Source organism: Vicugna pacos, chromosome 6, assembly GCF_048564905.1.
Source record: "Vicugna pacos chromosome 6, VicPac4, whole genome shotgun sequence".
Lineage (NCBI taxonomy): Eukaryota > Metazoa > Chordata > Mammalia > Artiodactyla > Camelidae > Vicugna > Vicugna pacos.
Genome location: NC_132992.1, coordinates 41,319,389 through 41,343,637, shown reverse-complemented (window position 1 = coordinate 41,343,637; position 24,249 = coordinate 41,319,389). Strand labels below are relative to the sequence as shown.

At 41.6% G+C, this 24,249-nt stretch overlaps 1 long non-coding RNA gene across 1 annotated transcript in view; it reads left to right on the top strand.

Annotated features, from left to right (window-relative positions):
• LOC107033837 (uncharacterized) overlaps nucleotides 1–24,249 on the top strand; it is a 336,084-nt gene that overhangs the window by 155,434 nt on the left and 156,401 nt on the right. Inside the window, exon 3 of the long non-coding RNA XR_012073510.1 lies at nucleotides 15,822–15,940. This is a non-coding gene — a long non-coding RNA (uncharacterized lncRNA). The remainder of the gene's footprint in view (nucleotides 1–15,821; nucleotides 15,941–24,249) is intronic.

Genomic DNA, 24,249 nt, shown 5'->3' with positions numbered 1-24,249 from the left:
CAGCATTCCACATCCCACCTGGTGATGAAACAAGCGCTTCTGTGAAATAAGTGGGTGTGGGCGTTACCTCACTGAGCTATCACACTTTGTAAATGACAGAGCTGAAGCTCCCAATTTCAACTCGTGGGGACAATACCATTTCTCTGGAAATCCAGTAGAGTATATTATTTCAGCAAAGACATACTGTGGCTTCCACTGGCTGGACATTGAGAGCAACAGAGGATGCGCAAATAAGGCCAGAAAGAGCCCTGCCCACGAGGGGCTGGCCCTGTACCCAGGGTGATAAACCCGTAACTGATAGTGTTCCAGAAGACAGTGCAAGTGCGGAAGACAGGGCAGAGGGGGGAGCACCAAGAAGTCGTGAGGCACTGGGGGCTGAATAAGTAGAATTTTTCCTGCTCAAAGAGCAAGGAAAAGCTATTTTAGGCTGAGTGTTGTGTAAGAAAGGCAGAGACATAAAGTGCCAGACTGTCTGAGGAAAGGGGACTCTGGCTCGGCCAGAGCTTAGGATGCTGGAAGGCAGAGAAAGGGGGAGGGAGACTAGGAGCACAGTGCGGTGCAGCTGGGGTTGAGGCTTTTTCCGTCAGCCTTGGCCTCCAGGAGCTAGAGAGGATGTAAAGGGCAGGAGGTGGTTGGAGGCCTAAGGCAGAGCAAGGGCACCAGACAGAGCCGCAAGGAGGCAGTGCCAGCAGCTGGAGGAACGTGAGGCAGGAGAGGATCCCACAGACACAGAACAAGGGTTTCTGGGGCTGATGGCCAGTCGACTGGATGGAAGGACCCAGGGAAAGGATAAACCATGTTCTGGAGAACTTTAGAGTAATTCACACATCAAGTTACACTTGCTTTGATTAACAAAGAATGAATTATTCTCCTGATCTCCTCCCTTTTACACTTTTTTTTTTTTTGCTATCAGAGGATGAGTTAATACTGGCTCCTGAAAATCCATATTGCGAAAGAGCTCTACCTTGCTTAATTTTAATTTTTTTTTTCCTTAATGGAGGTACTGGGAATTGAACCCAGGACCTTGTGCATGCTAAGCATGAGCTCTACCACTGAGCTATTTCCCTCTCCTTGCTTAATTTTAAATTCTTTTTAGAATCAGTTCGTTTGACATTGTGTTGGAGATGCTTGATCCATAACTTATTTTGAAACATATAATCTACCTTGTTTCAATGTCCGCCTGAATCCCAGCTCGAGGGGCTCACGGGGGTTAGTTACTTCCTGAACGTCACCACTAAACGGGACATACACAGAAGTGATGGGTTGGAACGGCCAACACTCAAGGGCGGGTGTTTCTAAGTCTGTTTCTCTGGGTCAGTCCTGTGCCAACTATTGAAGGATGACACATATTTCTCCAAAGCATCCTGTGTTCTCTCAAGTGATTTTACCATGTGATACAAATTACCATGTTGGGTAACTTTGGATTGGAAAGTTCAAAAGTTGGGCATATGAAGCTCTGGATTGAAAGCCTGAGAAGTAGAAGAGATTTAATTGGGTTCTCAGAAAGCTCTGTGATTGAGACAAATGCTGTGACCCAAAAGCCTTATCAGTGTGCTCACTGGATTAAATTATACCTTGCTGGCATATGTGCTGGAGAGAAGAGTGAGGGAAGGTTCTCACGCCTCATGAGGAAGGCTCTCAACAGTGGGGAATTCTGCAAATCCACCAGAGGTCATTAAGTTTTGCAAGGAACTATTTTATATTTTATATTTATTAGTTGTTAGATTATTTTAGTAGGCGTCATGGACTAGCTTTAAAAATATATATATAATTCTTATTTTTTTACTGAGGTGTAGTTGATTTACAGTGTTAGTTCCAGGTGTACAGCAAAGCGATTCAGTTATACATACGTATACTTTTTTTTTCAAATTCTTTTCCATTACAGCTCATTACAAGATAGTGAATATTGTTCCCTGTTCCATACAGTAGGTCCTTGTTGTTTATCTATTTTATATATAGTAATGTGTGTCTGTTAATCCCAAACTCCTAATCTGTCCCTCCTCCTACATGCCCCCCAGTAACCACAGTTTGTTTTCTGTCTGAGTCTATTAAGCATGGAGTACCTTTCACTTAATTGCTGCCCGTCTGGGGGTCTGTGCCGGGGTACCACCCTCTACTCGCCCCGCAGAGAATGACCCCTTTGTGCCTTTAGTTTCCTCTAAATCCAATCTATTGATTTTCTTTCTCCCACAGTAAACAGGGTGATCTTGGTTATTCCAAAGCAATTAGACAGAGTATTTGGTTGGACTCTTCCTCAACCTTGAAGGATTCTATTTACTCTTCTCCATTACAGCCTTAAAGCGTTAGTCCGTTATATAGCCAAGAGTTGCTTTTCTGCGCCAATAAGCAAAAGCATTACAATATTAATAACCCTCAGCCGTGGGTTTAGCTTCCTCACCTTCTTCCCATGCTTGGATGATTTCCTCCGCATTTGAAGTAATCAACAGTGGCCTGAAATTCATTCAGGCTTTCACACACTCCATGAAGTTTCCAAAATAAGCCAGTGGCAAGCATTTAATTAGCTCATTTTGTTTCTGCCAGGGCAGAGATGCAGACCTGAGGAGTCCAGGAACTGCTGTACACTATGGCTGTTACTGAAACCTTCATGCTGGGCCCTAAATAGGAATGGCACTCAGAGACTAACGATTCTGCCTCTTACCAGCCTCTCCGTGGCTTTGGACATGTTTCTTTGGACTCACGTTTTCTTCTGAGTAAAAAGAGTATAATGCTGCCCTTCTTTGAGGGTGATTTCTTTTAGTGGTGGAGTCCATCGTAAGCACCAGCACCATGCTGATGCTGAGGATAAAAGGTGTGCAAGGCACAGCCAGGTGGGGAAAGGGAGGCAGGCACAGAGACTAGTAGCTCCCTCTGCCTGCGAAGGGTTCTGCTGGAGGTGGGTGGGGAGTGCCACGGGGGCATCGGCAGGGCTGGGACAACACCAGGCGGACGACACCGGAGCTGCAAGGCTTCTGCTCTTCTTGTGGTCTTCGTAGCAGGGAGAGATTTATTTCTCCCCAGGCACAGTCAACAATATTTATTTCCACACCCTGCAAGGCCTGGAAAAAAGGAAGCGTTTCTTAGGATGTTTATGTTAGGCTTTTTGCTGAGAGCTCCTGGTGGTTCTAAAGTCACTTGGCACTTCCATCAAGATGGGCTGATAATGAAGCTCATTCATGCGGAAGAGGCTGCAGTGAGTTCCAGGTGGGTGGGAAAGCTGATATTAGATGGCTTGAGGTGGCCTCCAGCTAGGGACAGGCAGGAAGGCCCAGGAGGGTATTCACAGGCTGGAGGTGAGAGGAATTTCTGGTCCTTTATGTTGGGTTATGAAGAAGGCTCCAGACCTAGGAACCTGGGATGACACCCCATCACGTTTGCACAGAAATCAAACCTATGTTCTGCTGGGAAATAACAACAGGGCCCTTTCCCCCATATCTAGTCCCACCTCCTCACTTATTATTGGTTTATTTAGGCTTCACACCTTGACCCAGAAGAGTAAAGGCAATTTACATGAATGTGTACATAATAAAATAAAACTTAAAATAAGGGGTACTGCTGAAGTGTGTATAAATGCTGACCCTTCCAAAGTGTTCGTGCTTTTTGCCTTAGCAATAATGTTCCTAGAAATTTATCCCAAAGATAGTAAGTGAAGTCTGCTCAAAAGTTTAGCTTTATTTTTCATATACTTGCAATTTTTTTCTCTGCTTTTTAAATGGTGAAATATCTTAATAGAAGAGCATAAAGAAATGTATATGTACTGTTAAAGCATAACAATGAAGCAAACACTTGGGCATCTACCACTCAGGTTAAGATAAAGCGCACTGACGGTGTTTTAGAAGCACCTTTGGGTCCTTCTACAACTGTATCCGCACCCTCCTGCCTCACCAAATCTATTATACGTGTGCAGTAAAATTAATATTTTCACTTTGTGTTGATCATTCCATTGCTTTTCTTTATAATTTTACCATTTATAAGTATATCTCTACATAACATATACTTTTGTTTTGCCTCTTTTGAATTCTCTGATTGATTTCTCATTCTAAGTATATTATTGAGATTTTAAAATGTTGATACATGTAACTGAATTTCATTTATTTTCTCTGTTCCTTGATACTCCAATATTTGAACACACCATTTATTCATCCAGACTACTACTGATAGATATCTGGGTTGTCTTCATTTTTGCTATTGTAAGTAATGCGCCTATTAGTATTATTATATGTACATGAGAGAGTCCCTAGAGTATATACTTTGGAGTGAAATGAATGGGCTGTAAAGCACTTGGTCAGCTTTACCAGCTGGGAAGAGACAAGTGGGATTGTCTGATAAATGCCCCTGGGGTTCAGGTTGCCCAGCTTCAAGAGAGCAGGAATCAGGAGCTCCCCCTTAACTCAGAAGAAGGGGCTGTGCTTTCATTCAATTTCACATAAGGTCAATCTCCAGCAGTGGTTGCTGGACGACTTATTGAATAGCTGGCATCGAAAATTTATATTGCTTGACACTGACCAAACCCCACGCCCATCCCCCTGTTCCACCCACTAGCAAGGCTATTCTCAGGGGGTCCTGGCCTCTGGAGTAGAGCTCCCTGGAGCCTCTGGCAGCACCCTGGCCCTTCACTTTTCTTTGTGGGAGACCGAGCTTCCAGCGAACCATACATGCTTTGCTGACTGTCTGCTTTAAATTTCCCTAACAAAGCCAGTTCTGTGCATGTATGTAATGATCTTGTGGCATTTGACTTTACCACTTTTCCATACTACGTAATGTTAAACTATTTTCCAGAGTGATTGCTCCAATTTCCTTCTCACTTGCAATAGGTGAGGAGTCCTTTTGCCCTATGTCCTCACCAACGTATGCTATTTGAAAATTTAAATGTAAAGACTTTCATGTTTTTGTCATTCTTGTGGCTATAAAATTATAATTCATTGTGATTTAATTTGTATTTCCTTGATTGCTAATGAAATTGAGCATCCTTTCATATGTCTATGGGTCATTCAGTTTTCCTCTTTTGTTAAAGTGCCTATTCAAACTCTTTTCTGAGTGTTTGCCTTTTTAAAAATTGATTCATATGAGTTATTTATATGTTCTGGTTATGATCCCTTTGTGGCTTATATGAATTGCCTGTGTTTTCTCCAATTTTATGATATCTTTTCTCCTTTATTATGGGATTTTTTTATAAACAAGACTTTTTTTGTCTTTTTTTATTGAGGTATAGTCAATTTACAATATTGTGTCAGTTTCTGGTGTACAGCATAATAGTTCAGTCATACATATACATACCTGTATTCGTTTTCATATTCTTTTTCATTATAGGTTACTGCAAGATATTGAATATAGTTCCTATGCTACACAGTATAAACTTGTTGCTTATCTATTTTATATATAGTAGTTAGTATCTGCATATCTCGAACTCCCAGTTTATCCCTTTCCACTCCTTTCCCCTCTTTGGTAACCGTAAGTTTGTTTTCTATGTCTGTGAGTCTGTTTCTGTTTTGTAAGTAAGTTCATTTTTCTTTTTTTTTAGATTCCACATATAAGTGATATCATATGGTATTTTTCTTTCTCTTTCTGGTTTACTTAGAATGACAATCTCCAGGTCCATCTGTGTTGCTCAGATGGTATTATTTCATTCTTTTTATGGCTGAGTAGTATTCCATTAATATATATAAATAATGGAATATATATACCACATCTCCTTTATCCAGTCGTCTGTTGATAGACATTGGGTAGCTTCCATCTCTTGGCTATTGTAAACTGTGCTGCTATGAATATTGGGATGCATGTATCTTTTTGAGTTTTCTTTAGATATATGCCCAGGAGTGGGATTGCTGGATCATATGCTAACTCTATTTTTAGTTTTTTAAGGACCCTCCATACCATTTTCTGTAGTGGCTGCACCAAATTGCATTCCCAGTAATACAGGGAAATTTCTTACAAGTAGATATGAGAACCCATTTTGAAAAGCCAACATATTCAATTCCTTCCTTTTGCCACACTACTAGGTTTCTAAGAGAAGAGTCTTAATCATTAAGAGGCAAACACTATGGCTCTTACCAAGCCCAAAGAGAAGCAAATGAAGACTTAGGGCATATCACCCAGTTAAACTGTTTCTCAGGTGACATGGTTTTCCCCACATCAGGCAAGTCAAGCTCATCCAGTCCAAGGTGGAGCATCAAGCAATTTCTGGAATTAGGGAACACTTTGAATTTTCTGGGTCAGTGCACTGGTACTAGGGTGGGGCTCAGTGCTAAGTCATTTATACAAGGAGTCAAGAATTCTCCCAGAGATTGTGCTGTTTGATAACAGTGGGTTTGGGTGGCTCGGCGTCTCATTCTTCAGTCAAGGGGAAAATCACTTCATGAAACTGGGTGTGAGCGATGGTTCAATGACCCTCAATGGAATTCTTCTAGAAGAGGACCTAACAGGAGATATGGGAGAAAGGTACAGTGTCACTAAAACCAAGGCTCTCAACCCTGACTGACTTTCTTGTAGAAAGTTCTTCAATTTGAGTTTAGTTGATGCTATCTCATGATTAGATTCAGATTATGTGTTTTCAGTAGGGATGTTTCAGAAGTGAGATTGTATTTTTCGCAGTGCCTCGTGGAAGAAGGCATACAGTTTATGTTGATGTCCTCCAGGTTTCTCTGCTGTAAAGTTACTATTTTCCCCTTTGAAATTAGTGAATTATTTGTAGAGAGATAGTTTGACGCTATGTATAGGTCCTGTTCCCATCAAATGGTTACCCACTAGTTTTAGCACTTGTTAATGATTCTTGCCTGAATCAGTTATTACTATGATACATGCAAAATGGTGATTTTCTAATTCTATCATTCTTTCTACATTTATTAGTTGACATTTTATCATAAGAAGAACTTTCCATTATGTATGTATGTATGTATGTATGTGTGTATGTATTCCTATATGGATTCATGGGTTCTCTTATTCACTGGATTATAATTTATTACTGTCATTTATTTATTTATTTATTTATTTATTTATTTATTTATTTATTTTTACATTTTTTATTGATTCATAATCATTTTACAGTGTTGTGTCAAATTCCAGTGTTCAGCACAATTTTTCAGTCATTCATGGACATATACACACTCATTGTCACATTTTTTTCTCTGTGATTTATCATAACATTTTGTGTATATTTCCCTGTGCTATACAGTGTAATCTTGTTTATCTATTCTACAATTTTGAAACCCCAGTCTATCCCTTCCCACCCTCTACCCCGCCCCCCACCCCGGTAACCACAAGTCTGTATTCTCTGTCCATGAGTCTATTTCTGTCCTGTATTTATGCTTTGCTTTTGTTTGTTTGTTTGTTTTTGTTTTTTAGATTCCACATATGAGCGATCTCATATGGTATTTTTCTTTCTCTTTCTGGCTTACTTCACTTAGAATGACATTCTCTAGGAGCATCCATGTTGCTGCAAATGGCATTATGTTGTCGGTTTTTATGGCTGAGTAGTATTCCATTGTATAAATATACCACATCTTCTTTATCCAGTCACCTGTTGATGGACATTTAGGCTGTTTCCATATCATGGCTATTGTAAATAGTGCTGCTATGAACATTGGGGTGCAGGTGTCTTTTTGAAGTAGGGTTCCTTCTGGGTACAAGCCCAGGAGTGGGATTCCTGGGTCATATGGTAAGTCTATTCCTAGTCTTCTGAGGAATCTCCACACTGTTTTCCATAGTGGCTGCACCAAACTGCATTCCCACCAGCAGTGTAGGAGGGTTCCCCTTTCTCCACAGCCTCTCCAGCATTTGTCATTTGTGGATTTTTGAATGACGGCCATTCTGACTGGTGTGAGGTGATACCTCATTGTAGTTTTGATTTGCATTTCTCTGATAATTAGTGATATTGAACATTTTTTCATGTGTTTTTTGATCATTTGTATGTCTTCCTTGGAGAATTGCTTGTTTAGGTCTTCTGCCCATTTTTGGATTGGGTTGTTTATTTTTTTCTTATTGAGTCGTATGAGCTGCTTATATATTTTGGAGATCAAGCCTTTGTCAGTTTCACTTGCAAAAATTTTCTCCCATTCCGTAGGTTTTCTTCTTGTTTTATTTCTGGTTTCCTTTGCTCTGCAGAAGCTTGTAAGTTTCATTAGGTCCCATTTGTTTATTCTTGCTTTTATTTCCTCTAGGAGAAAATTTTTGAAATGTATGTCAGATAATGTTTTGCCTATGTTTTCCTCTAGGAGGTTTATTGTATCTTGTCTTATGTTTAAGTCTTTAATCCATTTTGAGTTGATTTTTGTATATGGTGTAAGGGTGTGTTCTAGCTTCATTGTTTTACATGCTGCTGTCCAGTTTTCCCAACACCATTTGCTGAAGAGACTGTCTTTATTCCATTGTATATTCTTGCCTCCTTTGTCGAAGATGAGTTGACCAAAAGTTTGTGGGTTCATTTCTGGGGTCTCTATTCTGTTCCATTGGTCTATATGTCTGTTTTGGTACCAATACCATGCTGTCTTGATGACTGTAGCTCTATAGTATTGTCTGAAGTCTGGGAGAGTTATTCCTCCAGCCTCTTTCTTTCTCTTCAGTAATGCTTTAGCAATTCTAGGTCTTTGATGGTCCCATATAAATTTTTTTATGATTTGTTCTAGTTCTGTGAAATATGTCCTGGGTAATTGGATAGGGATTGCATTAAATCTGTAGATTGCCTTGGGCAGTGTGACCATTTTAACAATATTGATTCTTCCAATCCAAGAGCATGGAATATCTTTCCATTTTTTAAAGTCTTCTTTAATTTCCTTCATCAATGGTTTATAGTTTTCTGTGTATAATTCTTTCACCTCCTTGGTTAGATTTATTCCCAGATATTTTATTACTTTGGGTGCTATTTTAAAGGGGATTGTTTCTTTACTTTCTTTTTCTGTTGATTTATCGTTAGTGTAAAGAAATGCAACTGATTTTTGAACATTAATTTTGTAACCTGCTACCTTGCTGAATTCTTCGATCAGCTCTAGTAGCTTTTTTGTGGACCTTTTAGGGTTTTCTATATATAGTAACATGTTGTCAGCATATAATGACACTTTTACCTCTTCTTTTCCAATTTGGATCCCTTTTATTTCTTTCTCTTGCCTGATTGCTGTGGCTAGGACTTCCAGGACGATGTTGAATAGGAGTGGTGATAGTGGGCATCCTTGTCTTGTCCCAGATTTTAGTGGGAAGCTTTTGAGTTTTTCACCGTTGAGAACTATGCTGGTGTAGGTTTGTCATTTATAGCTTTTATTATGTTGAGATATGTTCCCTCTATACCCACTTTGGCGAGAGTTTTTATCATAAATGGGTGTTGAATTTTATCAAATGCTTTTTCTGCATCGATTGAGATGATCATGTGGTTTTTGTCCTTTCTCTTGTTGATGTGATGTATTACATTGATTGATTTGCGTATGTTGAACCAGCCTTGTGTTCCTGGGATGAACCCCACTTGGTCATGATGTATAATCTTTTTTATGTGTTGTTGGATTCTATTTGCTAAAATTTTGGTGAGGATTTTGGCGTCTATGTTCATCAGTGATATTGGCGTATAATTCTCTTTTTTTGTAGTGTCTTTGCCTGGTTTTGGTATCAGGGTGATGGTGGCTTCATAGAATGAGTTTGGGAGTATTCCCTCCTTTTCAATCGTCTGGAAGAGTTTGAGAAGGACTGGTATGAGTTCTTCTTTGTATGTTTGGTAGAATTCCCTGGTGAAGCCGTCCGGTCCTGGACTTTTATTTGTAGGGAGGTTTTTAATTGCTATTTCTATTTCCTTTCTAGTGATCGGATTGTTCAAGTGTTCAGTTTCTTCTTGATTCAGTTTTGGTGGACAGTATGTTTCCAGAAACTTGTCCACCTCCTCTAGGTTATCCAGTTTGGTTCCATATAGTTTTTCATAATATTCTCGTATGATATTCTGTATTTCTATTTTGTTTGTTGTAATTTCTCCATTTTCCTTTCTTATTTTGCTAATTTGTGCTCTCTCTTTTTTCTTCTTTGTGAGTTTGGCCAGAGGTTTGTCGATTTTATTTACTTTTTCAAAAAACCAGCTTTTGGTTTGGTTGATTTTTTCTGTGGTCTTGTTAATCTCTATTGTATTTAATTCCTCTCTGATCTTTATTATTTCCTTCCTTCTGCTGCTTTTTGGGGCTTTTTGTTCTTCTTTTTCTAATTGATTCAGGTGGTGGGTTAACTTGTTTATTTGAGATTGTTCTTTTTTGAGGAAGGCCTGTATCGCTATAAACTTCCCTCTTAGCACTGCCTTTGCTGTGTCCCATAGGTTTTGAGTGGTTGTGCTTTCATTATCATTTGTCTCAAGGTATTTTTTAATTTCAGCTTTGATTTCCTCATTGATCCATTGTTTTTTCAATAACATATTGTTTAATCTCCATGCTTTTCTTTTTTTCTCCTTTGTTTCTCTGTTGTTGATTTCCAGTTTCATGGCATTGTGGTCAGTAAAGATGCTTGAGATAATTTCTATCTTCTTAAAATTGTTGAGGTTTCTTTTGTGTCCAAGTACATGATCGATCCTGGAAAATGTTCCATGTGCACTTGAAAAGAATGTATATTCTATTTTTTGGGGGTGTAAAGCTCTGAAAATATCCACCAAATGTACTTTTTCTATTGTAGTATTTAATTTCTCTGTTGCCTTGTTTATTTTCTGTCTGGAAGATCTGTCTAGTGATGTTAATGCAGTGTTAAAATCTCCAACTATGATTGTATTCCCATCAATATCGCCCTTTATCTCTGTTAGTAATTCTTGTATGTACTTAGGTGCTCCTATATTGGGTGCATATATGTTAACGAGTGTAATGTCTTCATCTTGTATCACTCCTTTAATCGTTATAAAATGTCCCTCTTTATCTTTTTTTATGGCCTTTGTTTTAAAGTCTATTTTGTCTGAAATCAGTACTGCAACACCTGCTTTTTTGGCTTTTCCATTTGCATGGAATATCCTTTTCCATCCTTTCACTCTCAGTCTATATGTGTCCTTCTCCCTAAAGTGGGTCTCTTGTATGCAGCATATTGAAGGTTCTTGCTTTATTATCCAGTCTGCCACCCTATGTCTTTTGACTGGAGCATTTAGTCCATTAACATTTACAGTAATTAATGATAGATGTGTGTTTATTGCCATTTTGAACTTATCTTTGCAGTTGAATTGGTATATCCTCTTTGTTCCTTTCTTCTTCCTTCTGTGGTTTGGTAATTTTCCTTTGTATTATCATGGATTTTATTTAATTTTTGTGACTCCCTTGTACATTTTTGACTTGTGGTTACCCTTTTTTGTAAATCTATTAACCTATACCCGTTTTTATTAAACTGATAATAACCTGATCTCAAACCCATCCTACTGTTAAAAAAATTTAAAAAAGAAAGAAAAAAAAATTCTATATTTCCCTGCCTCCCTCTCCCACTCTCAGTGATTTGTATGTCTTCTTTTGTAATTTCGTGTTTTCTTTATTTGTAATTCATGAGTTATCACCTTTCCAGTTGTACGTTTCTCATTTGTGTAGCATCCTGCTGCTTTTCTATTTAGAATAGCCCTTTCAATATTTCTTTTAGCATGGGTTTAGTGTTGCTAAACTCCTGAAGCTTTTTTTTGTCTGTGAAACTCTTTATTTCTCCTTCTATCCTAAAGGATAGCCTTGCTGGATAAAGTATCCTAGGCTGCATCTTTTTTTCATTCAGGGCTTTGAATATATCTTGCCACTCCCTTCTGGCCTGTAGTGTTTGTGTAGAGAAATCAGCTGAGAGCCTTACGGGGGTTCCCTTGTAGTTCACTCTTTGCTTTTCTCTTGCTGCCTTTAGAATCATTTCTTTATCCTTGACTCTGGCCATCTTGATTATGATATGTCTTGGTGTGGGTCTATTAGGGTTCTTCCTGTTTGGGGCCCTCTGAGCTTCCTGTACTTGGATATCTGATTCCTTCTTTAAGTTTGGGAAGTTTTCAGTCATGATTTCTTCAAAAACCTTTTCAATCCCCTTTGATCCTTCTTCCCCTTCTGGGACCCCTATTATGCGAAGATTGGGACGCTTTATATTATCCCATAGGTCCCTTATGCTATTATTATTATTTTTTATTTGCTTATCTTGTAGTTCTTCTGAATGGGTGCTTTCTGTTGCCCTGTCTTCTAGATCACTAATTCGTTCCTCTGCATTAACTAGTCGGCTTTGCACAGCTGTTAGATCATTCCTCATCTCTGTCAATGAGTTTTCCCATTTTGCTTGGCTCTTCTTTATAGCTTCAATTTCATTTTTGACATATTTTATTTCTCTAAGCATTATCTCTTTTAATTCCTTCAGCAATTTGATCACTCCTTTTTTGAAATCTTGATCTAGTAGGCTATCGATGTCTATTTCATTGAGCTTTCTTTCAGGGGATTCTTCTTGTTCTTTTAATTGGGAAAGGTTTCTCTGCTTCTTCATCTTGCTCATACCTCTCTGGCACTGTGGTTTATGGAGTATCAGTTGTCTATTTTGGATCTTAAGGATTTTATCTATCTAATGCCTATTTAGGAATACAACTTAGGAAAAAAAAGAAAAAAGAAAAAAAGAAAAAATAAGAGAGAGAGAGAAAGATTTTTAAAAGAAGGGAGAAAGAGGGTTTGAAAACAATGTATAATGAATAATAGAAGAGCGGGTTGAAGCAGAGTATTAATCGGGTGGAGACGTCCTTTTAAAACCTTTAAAAAAAAAAGGGGTGGGGAGATGAATATATGTGTTTGAAGCCTGTGTCTAATCAATAACAGGACATCAAAACCCAAGAGAAATAGAAATGAATTAAGAAGTAAAAATTAAGAGAGTAATTGAAAATAGAGCAGGTAAAAACAGATTAAAACAAAAACAAAAACAAAAAACAAAAAAACAAAACAAAACAAAAACCAAAAAAAAAAAAAAAAAAAGAAGGGGTTTGTCGGTGTTCTCCTGGAGTGTGTGTGCTTTTAATGTGATGTCCTTCTGTCTTCGTCCTGTTTTGGACGCTCAGCTTGTTTTCATAGGCCCTCCGTTGGCGCCCTCTTCTGTGTTGCTCCCAGCACCTGTCGGCAAGCCGATCGCGCCTCCTCCTAACACGGGGTCAGATGCAGCTCTCCTCTGCTGCGGGCGGGCGGGTCACTGCCCCTCCGGATGCCGCAGTCAGATGTTGCAGACTGGCGAGGCAGGAGGGCGGGTCGTGCCCCTTCCCAGCACCTCGGTCAGGGGTTGTGTTCCTGCCCGACAGGCGGGGGGCCGCTCTCCCCCTGCCTGCGCCGCCGGTAGCTCCGCTGCTCTGTGCGGCTGCGTGCTCTGCGTCGGCGCTCCGCCCCGGTCGGCGCTCCGCCCCGGTCGGCTCGGGGAAGACCGAGGGGCAGCCTCTCCCTACTCCGAGCCAAGACCCAGCTGCTTGTTTGTCTTTGTGGAGCAAGTTCTCTGGGGGACCAGAATGGAAGGATCCTATCTGCCCAGGGCTGTAGGCCCTTCTCAGTCTGGCCCTTGAGGCTGCTAAGCACTTTGGTGCGGACGCAGGTTTCGCCTCTGCCCCCGCCTGGGTGCTAAGCGCCGGAGAATATGGCGGCTCTGCCTGGGCCCCGCCCCTCTTCCCCTGAAAAGTTTCCGTGTGTTTTCAGAGATGGGGGTATGCACCCTTCCCCCGAGAGCACATCAACCTTGCTGTTTTATGGAGGGCCCAGGTTGTTCTGTCCTGTACACCCACAGCCACGGCGCCCAGCCCCTTGCAGTCCCCCGGAGCTGCCTCCGTGCAGCCGCCCCCGTCCTCCGCCCGGCTTGTGCAGCCTGGCCCTGCCCGCCGCTGCCGGCCCGCGTCTCAGGCTGGGTGTCGGGGGGACGTTCTGTGCCCGTTTAACTTAGTTCTGTCAGACAAGGGCTGCTCTGTACAGATCCGAGCCTCGGAGGCTCCCCCTCTGTCCCGCTGGCCTCTCAATTGGAGAGGGGAGACCCAGCGAGCAAGCGCCAGTCCTCCTTTGCCGCTCCCTCCCCGCGGGACCCGTCCCGCGCTGCTTTGCCTTTTGTTCTTTCTTTTTTCCTTTTCTCCTACCATATTTTTGGTGTCTTTATCTTTTGAAGAGGGCGATGTTCTGTCGGAGTTCCGCAGGTGCTCTGGTTGGCTGAGTGAGTCTGTAGATGTGGGTCTTGGTGTATTTGTGGGAGAGGGTGACTTACGAGCGTCCTTCTACTCCGCCATCTTGCCCGGAAGTCGTCATTATTTATTTTGATGGTCAAAATGTCCCAAATTTTGCCAATAGGAATTCCTCCAAACTGGGTCCAGTGTTGTTGTTTTTGGTTTATTTTTATGTACCTACATCATTATTTGAGCTTTCTTTGGGACAGAAGATATTTCAGGTTCCCCTTCAACTTTTCTTGCCTCAGCCTTAGAAGCTGTCATTTCTTCAAGGAATCCTGGTTCCTTTTAATGGAGAATGGTATTTAGAAACCAAGCTCTGGGCAGATGTGCTTGTTGCTCCTGGTGTCTTACTGCTTTGTCAGCAGACAGAGCTATGAAATAAATGTATGTTTGTGATGTGTATGTGTATATAACATATTTGATATGTGTATATGTGTAAATATATGTATACACACATATGCCATGTGTTCACATTAACACCTCTGGTTCTAACCCAGAATTCTGGGGTCTATCTAGGCTCCCCTTTCCATATTTATAACTCCTTTCATGAGAACTGTAAAATCCATTTCTAAAATTAGGATCATTTTAACAGAAAATCAGGGGTGGTGGTAGGAAACCAAAGGGAAAAGGGCCTTCAAAATGTGTTTATGGTGTGAGCTCTCCCTACCATGCTTCTTGATAATATTACAATCGGTGAAAACTTTTAAATGAAGGTAGAGTTCAAACTGAGGAAGCCATTAAAATTAAAAAAAAATTGAGTATAACCTAAGGGAAAAAGAGAGTAAAAGAGAAGTTAAAAATAAGCTCACAAGTCCAAAAAAGGTGAAAGGTTAAGCTCTTTAAAATAACAAGATAAAGTGGGTGAGATATAAAATAGTAGTGTCATAAACTCAGATGGTAGAAGCTTAAAGACATAAAGAAGCAGAGAAGATAAATCTTAGGCAAAACACAAATTCTCCATGAACTGAAAAGTTAAAACACTGAGAGGGATTAAAATTTAAAAATAGGAAATATGAAATAAAAAGGTAAAAATAAAAATTACAAAAACAGTAACAAGTGACAATATTGGGGGAATGTATTTAAAAGAAACGAGAAACAAAAATCTGAGAGACGAGTAAAGTGACAGTGAAGGGGGAAGGGAAGGGGTGTCGAGGCTCAGGGAGGAGGACCCCAGACCACGTCCAGGAGGCTCCACTTTTCTTTGTGGGGAATGAATCTCCTGTGGAAATTCAGTTGCCCTTGATGAAGCGATAACCAGCACGTGCTCTCCTGTGTTGGGTCTGCCGCTCTAAACCCCCTGCAAGCGGTCAGCTGGGAGCGGAGGATGGGTGGGTGGACATTCTCACAGCCAGCAGTCAGCACAAGGACAGAACAGCTTCTGAATATTAGGAGCCCCCTGTTTGCTTTTGCTTCCGGAACTGCAGTTGAGATCATCTGTCCTGAGTGGACGTGGCATAAAAGGGGATATGATGGTACTGTCTAAGAGTTTAGTGTAGAGTAGGGAAGAGCTCAATGGTTTGGGATTTGGGAGACATGAGCTTAATCCTGGGAATCAAGCTAATGTAAGTTTGAATAAGCCATTCACTCTCCCTGGACCTTGCATTTTTATTTATTTTTAAAGTTAAGCTATAAAAGGAGAGCCTTACAATAATGTTTTCTTATCGATGTTAGACCACAGACAAGTAAAATATCACACTTTCTGTTGTAGATTCCTAGATCAAAATCTGTCATAGATGCGTGAAGAGATGTAAGAATGAGAAGGGAGACGCGTACAAGGAACCGACCTGCTGCCCAAAAGGAAGACGGGAAAGAGACGCACACGACGCGGTACGTTTGACCCAACAGCCCTCAAACCTGAGGCTGGGGAAAGAAGGACTGATCCCCCAAAATACTTAGCTTCATCAGATTTTTTTTTATAGTGTCGGTAAAACTAAAATTCAGTTGGGAAATCCCAAGACTCCTGCCAACAAGGAAGAACTTAAAGAGCCCTTGTAATTATCCAGATCATAAAGTTTAAACAGGAGGTGGAGTCAATGCTATCTGACACATAATCGGAAGTTGCAGTCACTGCACTCGTGTGAAAATGCTTCGAGCTGGCGCTTGTCCAAGGGTGTCACAATAACCATGGGTGTGTGTGTGTGGCTGATCTTCCCCTTCCCTCGTTACACTGGGCATCATATCAACACCCCAGGGCTGTCTCACCTGCACGCTAGGAAACCCAGGTTTCAGGAATGAGGGTTGCAGGATTGCCAGCCACCCAAACACCCAGGAAGGGTAGCAAGGAGAGAGTGTCGGAGAAGCAGGGTCCCAGCTCTGTTAGTCCTCCCTTCATCCCATGCTTGCTTCTGGCTGGAATTGCCTGTTTCATCTTCTTGTTTGTCTTTTAAGGTTGGGTTTAGTGTGGTTTTGTTTTTTTGTTTCCTTGCTTTACAAGAGGAAATGGTGGGAAGGGAGGGCAGAACTGCGAAGACATTTATGAGCCATTCCTTCTTGTGCTTATTTGGATCCAGAATTCCCATTTCATCTCTATCTCCATCATCTTTTGCTAAGTCCCCTGAAGTCACTTCCTAGTTAGAAGCCTTTACAGGTGAGAAGTTCTTTTCTTTCTTAGTTTCCTCTGCATCCCACACTACTCTTAACAAACATAATTCCCTCTCTGGGACTGGAAAGGAGTAAAAGGTGAATGCAGACCATCTAAGAGTCTGCAAACTGTCTTCTTAATTTAACCAGCATATTTTGGGTGATGATCGCAATGGTGAGGTCCTAACATGGACACTGGGAAACACAGTGGACAATCTCTGCTTTTGAGAGCTTGCATTTAACTGGGGAAATAAAAACCTTTTGTGTGAAGACTTGAAGAAAGGAGAGTTAATGCCAATACCAAATGATATGAGGCAGGTTGTGGCTAAATGTCTAGGGGATGGCATGGATATTGAATATTAAGCAGTTTGGGAGAGTCGGGGAGAATTTCCTGTGGGGCCCACCTGAATCCTGATATGAATAAAATTTAGCCATGGTCACCACCTTGCATTTGCAAGACGCTGTGAAGTTTATGAAACATATTGCTCCACTTAATGTTTAAGTCATAGGTCTTCCAGCCGAGGAAACTGAGGTTCAGCCAGGTTGTGTGGAAGCAGGGAGCCCAGGTCTCCTGATCACAGGACTCAAGTTCTTTGCAGTAGAAGGAACTCCTCTGGAAGAAGGTGGCTGAGCAGTGGGCTGGGGGCAGGAACTCCAGTAGCCAGACCACCCCACACAGGGAAGGGAATCTGAAGAATCTTGAAGGTGGAGGTGGGATTCTCTGTTAGGGGAGTAATCAACCCAAGCAAGGATAACGATCGACCTGCATTACACCTGTCACCCTCTCCGATTGGTGGCTCAGAGACCAGATTTATTCTAAAGACATGTTTGGTCTTCGAAGTGGTTTAAATGCGTATATTAATTGCCCGTTAAAAAATGAGGCCATTTCTCTCTACACACACACACACACACACACACACAGACTCAGATTGATAGTTCTTCTTGAAAATTGGAATCCCTGGTGACCCTGAGTCCCCATTCTTATGGCAACTTAGAGCTGCAACTGTGTAGCAACTGTCTTTTTATTTTAATTTTTGAATTCTAAAAAATTGAAGTATAGTTGACTTACAGTATTGTATTAGTTTCAGTTTATAACAGAGTGATATGCTTTTTTTATAGAATAAGCTCTGCGTGTCTATATATATAAAGTTATATACATGTGGTTATTATATATATAATATATATTAAGTATATACAGTTATTATAAAATATTGGCTATATCCCCTGTGCTGTGCATTACCTCCTTGTATCTTACTCATTTTATACCTAGTAATTCATATCTTTTAATCCCTTTCCCCTATCTTGCCCATCTCCCCACCCCTCTCCCCACTGGTTACCACTAGATTGTTCTCCATATCTGTAATTCTGTTTCTGTTGGTGGGAATGTTAATTGTTGCAGCACTATGTTTCCATAGTATGGAGGTTCCTCAAAAAATTAAAAATAAAACAACCACGTGATCCAGCAGTTCTACTCCTGGGTATGTATATGAAGAAGACAAAAAAAAAAAACCCACCTAATTCAAAAGGATATATTCCCCCCCTAGTGTTCATAGTGTGGCCATTATTACATTAAGTGTCCATCAGTGGATGAATGGATAAAGAGGATGTGGTGTATATGTATACGATGGAATGCTACTCAGCCATAAAAATGAATGAAATTCTGTCAGTTGCAACAACATGGATGGACCTGGAGGGTATTATGCTGAGTGAAATAAGTCAGAGAAAGACAGATACTGTATGTGGAATCTAAAAAATAAATGAGTGACTCTCCAACCGCCTCTTTAAGTGGTGTCCCATAAGGGAATGTGATAAGTACTGCACTTCAACAGTTCCTTGATTTGAGTATTCTGTTACTAATCTGAGAGACAGTTACGATGCAGTACAGAGGGGAAGGAGGCCTGGAGTTAAGCCCAGCTCTGCCGTATCTTGGTTGTGTGACCTCAGATTAGACACGTGACCTCTCCCAGCTTCAGCTTCATGATCTTTTGCTTGGGCATGATGATGCCCACTTCCAGTGAAGGTGTGAAAATTATATGAGTTAATAAAAGAGCAGGTGCTACCGGTATTGTTCATGCTTATTTTTGGAAGCATTGACTGTGAGATGCAAAGACCCAGAGCATGGGTTCTACAGGGTATTCCTCAAAATGATTTTGGAATCTTTGCCTTAAACTGTCAGCTGGGGGGAAACGCTGCAGTGAGTCTCATGTGACTTTGAGGATGTCATGGACCCAGGACAGGGGATGGCAAAGAGTTCCCCAAACAAAGGCTGCCCTGTCGCCACCCCCGCCCATAACTTCCAGGCCACAATCCCATTGGCCATCACAGTCACCCTCCCCATTTTGCCACTTGAACAGGATGCTATGTATATGTTGACATATCAGGGAGAGGATCAGAATCGAAAAGAATTGTAACTGGAGCACTTTTTGAAATCCACCTTCAAGGTAGGAGAGTATGTTAGAAAGTCAAGACTTGGTCAGTAGGGACGGACACGAAACTCGGCGCTCCTCAGCCCTGGGAGAACGTCAGGTGACTGTTGTGAGTCGACTTTAGGATTGTGACAATGATGCCGATGCTCTTTGAAGATGCCAGCAGCTTTTCAAGAAGTAGATTCATCTGGGAAGGATTTCAGGCCAAAATTCCCTTTGGATAGTGCTTTTTGGTTTGTCTTTTGTCCTGGCTCACTGACTGGTTACTGTGGTGACATGTGTGGGCGCCCCGGAGGGTAGCCTCAGTGACAAGCGCTTCCTGACTCTGTGTTCAGGTGTACAGTTCTATTTCTCCCGCTTTCTCACCCTCCCACTCCATCTCCCCAGCCCCCCCAACGCTGCACTTAAAATGCCATTTTGCCATTTCCTTGATTGCTTTGTGAGAAGTCGGAGTGACCACATCAGTGCAGCCCCAAGGCATCTGTCAGCTTCTGGCTCAGACAGAAAAACCACAGCTACGTGATGGTTCAGCATTGGTCCCTGTTTACCCGACTTCCTAGATAACTGAGAGCTCACAGGACTCAACATTTATAAAACTGCCACGTGTTCAGGCAAGTTTTTTCTCCCCTACTTGTTGAAAACTTTGCTTTCTAAAAAAATATGACTGAGAAGGAGACCTGGAGATCTGTGAAAGTAATAGCCTTGGGGGCCAGGTAGGTAAGTTTCCATCCTCAAGCCACAAAGCAAGAGTATGTTTTCTCCCTTCCGGGGACATTGAGAGATGCTAGACAAAAAGGAGCTTGGCTGTCATTGTTGTATGCTGGAAATAGGCTGGCCTCCGGTTCTTCCACAAAATGCTAGTCCTTGGACTGAAGCCGAGCTTGTAAATTTTGGTTTAGATAAGTGCTTAATAGGAAAAGCAAAGGGGGAAGCCCTCGGGGCTCCCCTGAAGGCACTGGTGGCCTTAGCTCTGGTTCCCTGCCTCCCATCTTGCATCAGCTGACCTGTTTTCCTGGAGAACTGCTGTGTCTTGATGAGCAAGGCTCCAGCCCTGGCAGTGAGTCTCTTGCTACGGGAAGGGGGATGGAAGCTGCCCAGCCATCCATGGAAATGCTAATGAGGTGAGATGGCCCTGGGCTTTTAATTCAGATCTTCTGTGATACTTTGCATCCCTGATGCTGTTGGAACACAGCTTTACAACTGATACCAGGGAGATGGTGAGACGCAGGTCCTAACCGAGCCGAACTGCTTCCATTGCTTCCCCCAACACTCTGCTGTGACCACGATGTTTATTACATCAGGGGTGAGGGAAACAGTTTGGCTCTAGTACGGGGATTGGCTTTAGGCCAAAGGTGCTTTTTTGCAGTTTTCAGTGCAGAGCAGGCACTGTGGTGTGGCAGGTTACAGCCCTGTTAGGACATGGTGTGCCTCACTCTGGTTTTGTGTTTGAGGAAGTTGTTCTCCCAGCTTGCACATCTTGCCCAGGAAACTGAGGGCAAGAGAAAAGAGGGTGGCCAAGCTTTTGTCTTCCAAGGTGCTAATTACACACACTAGCGTTTCTTGATAGCTGAGGAAACACAACTTATGTCAGGGCTCTGGGCAATGGCTTATCTAGGGTAAGCTGGAAGTTTCTATTTAAGGTCATTCCCAATCCTCCTGAGGAGAAATACTCTGCTGAAAAATACTGCCGCATTATTGGTCCACTTTTTTTATTTTTAAGATTAACAATCTCTGCAGTTTAAATGAGAATTTTAAGAGGATGGATATCTTGTTATGACTCAGTATAGAAGCAGAAAATGTCCTTAACCAATGGGGTCGGCAAAGGCAAGGTCTTAGCAGAGTGATGAAAACCTGGGCGGCGTCTCCTGCCGTCGGAGCTGACAGGCCTCACTGAGCAGTCACTTTCATTCGTCTGTACCTGAGATCTGGCTAGTCACTCTCACTGCGTGGCGTTATATGGGCAGCATTCAAAATCATGTTCTGTCTTGCTATTAAACCAGCCAGAGACATAGGGAAAGGGCTCCTGGGCTTTGCTCTGTGCCTCCAACATGCCGTCTGCATAGTCATCAGGGATGTGGTCCACGATCGATCTTTGACTACCTCAAGTCGCCTTTGAACTTTGGCTTTGGACTAGGTGAAGAGAAATGATGAAGCATAAGGAATGAAATCTGACAGGTTGAATTCTTGCTGGTAGAGAGGGAGCTACGGAAAGGACTCATCATATGAGCAGCCACGTAAGACCTGCTAACTCTGGTGGGTGCATGTGGGGGTCGAAGAAGGAGAGGGTCTCAGGCATCTTTATGAATGGTCTGTATTTCTCCCAGACCAAGATGGCAAACAGTAATTGAGGATAACAGCTAAGAAAAGTTTCTTGAAAATGACCTCATTCATTTATTCTTTCAGCAAAAATCTATTAGGTGTTATTGTGAACAAGGTGCTGTAGGTGAACAATATATGAAACACCACATTTTTGGCTCTCCAAGAGCATCTGGTCTCATGAGGACATAATTTTTTTCTGTTACTTAATGCACCTCCCCAATGTATTCCCCTTTGAGAAATTACTTTTTGAATTTAGCCCCTAGAACTAAATGAGGAAATGGTCTACATTTTTTTTTTAGATATGAGAATTTTGTAACTTATTATGTTTCTATTTCTGTTCTGTGAATAAGCTGGGGTTCTATGTTGCAAGCCATAGAAATTATTTCTAGTTGTCTAGTTATTTGTTGAAAGGATATTTAAGTCAAAATGCATACATTCAAGGGGAGAGGGTATAGCTCAGTTGTAGAATGCGTGCTTAGCATGCATAAGGTCCTGGGTTCAATCCCTAGTACCTCTGTTAAAATAAATAAATGAATAAATAAACCTAATCACCACCCCCCCCAAAAAGTAAAAAAAGCATACATTCAGGACCTGGCTATACCACTTGCACCCGGCAAGTCATCTACCCTTTTCAAATTTCACTTGACTTGCCGTTCAAGGAATGTTGTCCCATCACAGTGGAGCTGTCAAAATAGATGGGATGCTCAAAGACCAAGTTTGGAAAGCAGATAAGAACCAAAAGTGCTGTAGAAAGTGAGGCCACAGAAACTGGTCCTTGTGCTGCTGGGCCAAGGTGAGTAAGGCAGCCAAGGTGATACATACATGATGGTGGATCATTCACTCAAGATCAAGTCCTGAGAGAACCTTCTGATTGGTCCAGCTTCAGACTGGGGAGCTAGTCCCTTTGATGTCTACAGTGGGAGGGACAACCACTCTCAAGATCAATGAGGCGGTCTCCAAAAGGAAAGTTAGCGGGCTAGTAGAAAGGATGGTTGGATGCTCGATAGCCACAAAAATGGATGTCAGGAAACACAGGCCAAAACAATGCTCCAAAACACAAGCACTGTCAGTCCTTACAGGGAGTTTATTTGTTCTTCCTGCCTTTTCTTGGTTCTGATTTTCGTATCCTTCCTGTCCCTTTTATTATTCTTATTGTACAACGTTCCTTGTACAGCAAGTAGAGTGAGATCTGAAAAGGATAAATGACTTGCTCGATGTCCCTGAGATAGTAAGTGGTACAGTCAGGTCCTGAATTTGTATTTTTGTCTTTTTTTTTGGTAGGGGGAGATAAATAGGTTTATTTATTTATTTATTCTTAGAGGAGGTCCTGAGGATTGAACCCAGAACCTCATGCATGCTAAGCATGCGCTTTACCGCTTGAACTATACCCTCCCCCCTCCACTGAATTTGTATTTTTGGATTTCAGTTTCCGTGCTTTTGTCTTTCCTATGATTTGATGCAGTACAAAGCGGAGAGTGATAAATGTCAAGAAAGTACCCAAAATGTTACAGTTGTTCTGAAAAGGAATATTTCTTCAGGTTTGGAGAAGCTTATGGATCCATGGGATTGACAACAGATATATTTTCCTGAATGAAGGAGGAGTGCTTCTCTTCTCGCTTGTAAACCTACCTGCCACCAGCACAGGATGGTCTCTCTTTGCTAAGAAGGCTGTCATGGTGAACACGGGGAATGGTTTCTTCAGCATTTTCTCCTGCCTGAGACCTTCTCAGGATCTCAGATCTATGTTAGACTATTCACTCTCCTCAAAAAGCCTGTCCTATCATTCAAATGCACCAGACCTTAATTTTCTTGCTTACTAAAAAAGTGTATTCTGGGGGAAACCACATGTTTATTATAGAAAATTTGGATAACCAAATTTGGACAACCAAAAAAAAAAAAAATAACAGAGCTTTACTGTTAATATTTTGATGATTTCATTTTTTATGTTTATGTGTAGGTATATACATTTTTTGAAAATTGAAATTATATCATATATGATATAAATTGAGATTATATAAATTCTTTTATCACATGACATAATCTTATGGGCATCTTTTCATGACATGAAATTGTTGGCACTTGAATTCTTAATTTAATTCAGTAAGCATTTATTTTGGGGCTCATCACTGTGGATCAGAAATCTTCCCTGTACTCAGGGAGCCACATTCTCCTCCACTTTGAGTTTGTAGAGGAAGGAGGAAAGGGAAGAAGCCAGGAAGCAAAGACTCAAGAGAGCAACCCTGGTACCATGACATCAGACTGATAACTCTCTTTCTGTATTAAAGATACCAAGGCATTCAAAACACTTCTTTTCATAGTTTTTGAAAGTAGAGGCACATGACTTAGGTTTTGCATGCAACCTTGTTGAATGCCTCTGAAAATATATATATATTTTAAAAGAATGTATCATTTGTCAGGGTCTGTCTAAGAATCTAAACTAGATCCAGCTCAGAAGCCACAGGGCTGTACCTGAATGGTCTCCTCTTTCCCTTCCTCCAGCCTCTGGAGACGGCCCTGGACCATCTCACACACCAATCCCACACCTGCCCCTTTCCTCTCCCTCCCAGCTCTCTCCTTCCTTTTATTATGTGGACCACTTAGCCTCCTTTCTAGAAAGTAGGAAACCTTCCTCTTTAAGGGGAGGGAGGAAGGGAGAACTATAGGACTTCAGGATCCTCTTTAAATAGTAGGGGTGCACTGACTGCTGGATCTTTAGAGCCTTTCCAGTGTCTTGCTGTCAGTCAGTCCCCTGAAGGGGCCGGCACGGGCACCTGGGAGAGGCTGGGGGAGCTCTTGTTGAATGGCATCCAC